Source organism: Ursus maritimus (genome assembly GCF_017311325.1).
Source record: "Ursus maritimus isolate PB19 chromosome X unlocalized genomic scaffold, ASM1731132v1 scaffold_X1, whole genome shotgun sequence".
NCBI classification, from domain to species: Eukaryota; Metazoa; Chordata; class Mammalia; order Carnivora; family Ursidae; genus Ursus; species Ursus maritimus.
Window position 1 is genome coordinate 7,029,007 of NW_024423319.1, and position 5,802 is coordinate 7,034,808.

At 49.0% G+C, this 5,802-nt stretch overlaps 1 pseudogene; it reads right to left on the bottom strand.

Moving 5' to 3' along the window:
- Nucleotides 1-550: 550 nt before the first annotated feature.
- Nucleotides 551-1,086, bottom strand: LOC103672976 (annotated as a pseudogene).
- Between the last annotated feature and the right edge of the window lie 4,716 nt (nucleotides 1,087-5,802).

Below are 5,802 nucleotides of genomic sequence, written 5' to 3' on the forward strand. Positions count from 1 at the left end.
CTTTTTAAAAAAGATTTTATTTTTTATTTTTTATTTTTATTTTTATTTTTTAAAAAAGATTTTATTTATTTATTCGACAGAGATAGAGACAGCCAGCAAGAGAGGGAACACAAGCAGGGGGAGTGGGAGAGGAAGAAGCAGGCTCCCAGCAGAGGAGCCTGATGTGGGGCTCAATCCCATAACGCCAGGATCACGCCCTGAGCCGAAGGCAGATGCTTAACCGCTGTGCCACCCAGGTGCCCCAAAAGATTTTATTTTTTAAAGTAATCTCTGCACCCAAGGTGGGGCTCGAACTCAGCCCTGAGATCGAGAGTCACACCCTCCACTGACCGAGCCAGCTTGGTGGCCCTACCCCCCTCCACCGTCTCTCTTTATCTATATTATATAAATATCAAAGAGATAGTAATATTTATATTATATAAATATAAGAGACAGAGAAATAATGGAAGGAAATATTCCAAAATGTTAGCATCAACATGGTATGTGGCTGGATGCTGGTAATATAGCAAATTTTAGATTTTTTTTCCTTTGAGGAACAAGAGCCAACTTTTTAATTTGTTCGTTTCTTGCATTTGAAGTACTCCTCCATGACATCCTTGGCCTGAGACTCTTTGCCGTCGTCCTTCACTATAACACAGCTGCAAGCCAGCACTTTGCCGGGGGGCTCTCCCCTGTGTCCGTTCTGCAGAGCGCTCCTCTCTCCCCTCGTTTCTTGTTGTCATCAACCTTAATTAGGTTGATTTGGTGTTCGGCACAAAGGGCCTCCACCAACTGGACATACACAGGCTCGTCACAGTTGGATGCAAACACACAAAGGTGGGCTTGGCCTTGTCGAAGGCTCTGGCAGCTTTTGCGAATTCCCGGTGCTGGGCCATCCTGCATGAAGGCGGGCTTCCGCACCTCTTGTAAAGCAGTATTAACGTCCAGGACACCTCCGGCAGCAGGGCCTTCCTCCGGGCCAGGGCTGGAGCTGAGTCTTGAATGCCCTCGAGCCTCTGTAAAGAGCTGGCTATTTATTATACTTTCCTGTGTTTTCCAAAAATGTCCACAACGAGGATGATTTGCGTTGATATTTGGAAAAACAGGAAAACAGTAAGTTATTTATTTTTTAAAGGATTTTATTCATTTACTTGAGAGAAGGAGTGCAAGCTAGAGAGAGCACGAGGTGGGGGGAGGGGCAAAGGGAGAGGGAGAAGCAGACTCCCCGCTGAGCAGAAAGCCCCAGGCGGGGATCAAACCCGGGACCCTGGGATCATGACCTGAGCCAAAGGCAGACACTTCACTGACTGAGCCCTCCAGGCACCCTACAAGTTATTTTTTTTTTTTTTGCAATTTTCAACATGTTTCACTTTATCAATAAAAAGATTAATAGTAAAAATAAATTTACAGACTACTGTGTCTTTAATTTTGAGCAGAAATTTAAAGAACTCTCTATATTAACCTTAGGATATAACCCTTTTATTTGCATGATTTATTTTTAGTCTTTTAGAGTTGTCTATCATCTTGATACCCCAAATATGAGAAAACTTTTACATCCATTTTCTAACTTAATGTACCCAAGAATGTTAATATGCCATATCATGACTATCTTGAAAATACACTCTGAAGTCAGTCATTTCCCTACACCTCCTGTCATGACCTTAGTCCAAGCAGTTGCAACCTCTCACCTGGACCACCTTCACGACCCTGTACGCATCTCCTGCTAAAACTAGCTCCACTCCCCTGAGTCCTCATCTCCTCAGTGCCTAAGGGAACTTTCCTTAGTGGTGGTGGTTGTTTTTCATTTAAATGGCATTAGACCAAAATTCTGCTCAAAGGATTTTTTTTAACAGTAAGAGCTGTTTATTTAAAATGCGGTTTATTAAGGACCATCTAAGGGGTCCATCACCTAGCCTATTTTTATTTACCTAGCATGTTTTATTTACCTGGTGTGTTTTTATTTAGCATTTAAAATGTGCTGGCCTGGAGCTAGGCCCTGGAGGGACGGAGATTCATAGGGAAAGGCGGAGCTGTTTCAGGGAGTGCCTGTTGTTTATCAGGCGCATTTTTTATTTATTTAATTTTTTAAAGATTTTATTTATTTATTTGACAGAGAGACCATTAATGGGGGGAGGGACAGGGAGAGGGAGAATCAGACTCCCCACTGAGCCCCAACCCGGGGCTCAATCCCAGGACCCAGAGATCATGACCTGAGCCAAAGGCAGATGCTTAATCGAAGAGCCACCCAGGTGCGCTACCAGGTACATTTTTTTAAAAGTAATCTCCATGCCCAACATGGGGCTCGAACTCACGACCCGATATCTAGAGTCATAGGTCATACCGACTGAGCCAGCCAGGCGCCCCTACTGGGTACCTTTTTGATGCTTACTCATTTCATCCTCCAACTATCCTGGGAGGTAGGCTCTCACTACTACTAGCGATACAGGTGACCACACCGAGGTTCCCAAAGACCGCGTGCCATGGCTAAGACCACGCAGTAAGGTAGTGGAAATTCTGGGCCCGGAAGGCAGGTCCGCTTACTTCAAAGCTTGTGCTAATTATATACCATTTTTTCTCCCATAATATATACACTCATACAGTATGATTCCTGGCCTTTTAAACCTTACAGTCTAGTTGATGGTAAGATAAACACATATAGAAATACCCAGCAGTCGCTGGGTATGGACACGCATCACAGAAGTCCCTTGTGTATTCCAGCTGGAAATTACACCTCTTTGAGTGTCTGCGGAGGCTGCGCGGGGCTGTAATGGATTTGGCTTTGATTGACCCCAACCTGGCCTCGGAAGGTTTTATGCTTTGACCGTGGACGGAACCACCGTTGCCGTCCCAGATCATCAAATTGCAAATGGAGGTTTTATTCCAGTCTGCCTTTAACAATTAAGGCAGGGCTTCTCTGACTTGAATGCACATACCAATCACCTGGGGATCTCATTAAAATGCAGATTTTGAATGAGAAGTCGTGAGGTGGGGGCTGGGAGTCTGCATTTCTTTTTATTCCCCCCCTTTTTTAATAGCGAGACTTTTTCGTTCGTTTGTTTTGTTTTTGCAGTACTTTTTAAGTTTTATTTATTTACTTTTAAAGTAAGCTCGATGCCCAGTGTGCCGGGGCTTGAACTCAAGAGCCCTAGATCAAGAGTCTCATGCTCTACCGGACGGAGCCAGCCAGGCGCTCCTGGGCGTCCGCATTTCTAATAAGTTCCCAGGTGAGGCTGATAATGCTAGTTCGAGGGTCGGGGAGCAGACGCTAACTGGAGTTAAATGGACTAACCCAGACCCGACTTCCATCCTGTCTCTGAGCCCCAGACAGAAAGCTCAGCTGCTCTTCCTCTCCCTGTGGGCCAGAGGAAGAGCCCCCCCCAACCCCGAGCTGCAAGAGGAAGGGACCTCCCTTCTCTGAGCCTCATCCCAGTGAAAGGGCAGGTGGCTGTCCAGGCTCGAGCTGGGGCTGAAAAAGGCAGCCCTGTCCCGGGAGAGGTGTCCAGGCTCACTTCGGCCTCCACGTGGGCCAGGCCGGCTCCTCCAGTCCCTCCGCAGCCTGCTGCCACTGCCACCAGGCCACAAACGAGGGCGAGGAGGCCCCCTCCTCCCGGATGCCCTCCCTGGTGCATCTGGGCAAGCACTCCGTGCTGTCGGGCCGCTTCAGCTCTGTGCCAGGTGCCCGGCTGGGCCGGTGGCCGTTCTCTTGACCTCTTCGGCCACCCGCCTGGGTGCATGGTCTGGTTCTGACCTGCCTGACAGCAGGGGACTGGCCCTGGTGACTCTCTGAAGCCCCTCCTAGCACCGTGAGTGAGTCAGACTCCCAGAGGCCCCAGGGCCCTGGGCGACAGGTGGGTGGCCTTGCTGGGACCACATGGGAAGCCGAGGCTGGATGGATATTAGCCCAGGAGGCGGCGGTGCAAGATGGTGCCGCCAGAACAGAGGGCCACCGTCTATCTTGCTTCTCCTTATGCAGAACGGATCATAATTATAATACTTGGAATGTATGTGAGGCCTGCTTTCCAGAAGCTCAAAGCACAGTTAAGTATTGAGTACTCTTTTCGCTAGTCTGATAATCATCCATCCCCCATTGTTTCTGTGGGAAATGGTTTCCAGTTCCCAAACTGCCTGACGGCGTGCTGGGAACTGGCTGCACAGACCGGAAGAGAGGGAGTAAAGGGTAGATGCCACTAAGAGCCAGAGGAATTGTTCAGAGAATGTGCGCTAGGAGTTCAGAGGAGGGTGGGGGGACCCTGGCCTGGGCATTGCAAGACCTCCTGGGGCAGGGGAGCATGAGCTGTGCCTCTCAGGAGGAATAGGATTTTTTGGGGGGGGGGGTTAAAGGGGTGCCTTCTCCTGAGACAAGAACAGGGCGCTCACTACACAAGCTGGAGAAATGGTTCAGGCATTCTGGCCGGAGTCAAGGGATGTCAGGCCGGATGGGATTGCCTATGGAGCTCACAGGGGAACAAGAAGGGCCTGGGGGGAGGAGAAGAGGCACAATTTACCATTAGTACCGTGGGCCAGGCACGGGACCTACACGATGTCCATTCCTCATAGGACCCGTCATTGCTTAGATGAGGACGTAGCTTCTCGGAGGCTGAGTGAGGCTCTTACGCTTCCTCTCCCCCACCCCCAGGCAGTAAGTGCTAGAGTCAGGATTTGAATCCAGGTCTGTGTGGGTGTTTCCATGATGTCGTGACTTCTCACTCTTGCACATGTCCCTAATTCCTACGTTGGATGTGAAAATGCCCATGGAAGAGGCGCCTGGGTGGCTCAGTCAGTGAAGCGTCTGCCTTCGGCTCAGGTCATGATCCCAGGGTCCTGGGATCGAGCCCCATGTGGGGCTCCCTGCTCAGCTGGGAGCCTGCTTCTCTCTCTCCCTCTGTCCCTCCCCCCTGCTCGTGCCCTCTCTTTCTCTCTCAAATAAATAAAATCTTAAAAAAATAAAATAAAAATGCCCATGGAAGTCCATGTTTCTGAAAATGGTCCAAAGGCCTCCTGGCCCAGATTCTTGAAAAGTCAGAAGCCATGGTCACTCTCCGAGTTTCTTAACTTTCGACATAAGAAATTACCACAAAGTGGAAAGCTCAAGACAATTTGAATGCATTCTCTCAGTTCCAGAAGCCAGGGGTCTGAAATCAAGGTGTCGGCAGAGCTATCCTCCTCTAGAGCCTTTAGGGGAGTATCCTTGGGTGTTAGGCTTCCCCAGAAAAACAGAATCAATAGGATATATGTATATTATATGGAGAGAGAGAGAGAGATTTATCATAAGGAATGTGAAGGCTCAAAAGTCCAAAATCTGCAGGGTGGGCTGGCAGGGTAGAGAGACCCAGCAGAACCAATGTTCCAGTTGGATGCTGAAAGCCTGAGCTAATAATGTCTCAGATCAAGTTGAAAGTCAGCCTGCTGGGGCTCCTGGGTGGCTCAGTCATTAAGCGTCTGCCTTCGTCTCAGGGCGTGATCCCGGTGTTCTGGGATCGAGCCCCACATCGGGCTCCTCCGCTGGGAGCCTGCTTCTTCCTCTCCCACTCCCCCTGCTTGTGTTCCCTCTCTCGCTGCCTCTCTCTCTCTCTGTCAAATAAATAAATAAAATCTTAAAAAAAAAAAAGTCAGCAGGCTAAAGAACTCTCTTTTGCTGGGGGTGCGGGCGGGGTCATCTTTTTGTTTTAGTCTGGCTTTCAACTGCTCCGATGAAGCCTGCCTACCTTCCGGAGGGCAACCTGCTTTACCCAAAGCCCTCTGATCTGATGTTAATGTCATCAGAAACGCACTGTCACAGAAACGCTCAGAGTAATCATATTTGAGCAAGTATCTGGGTATCCT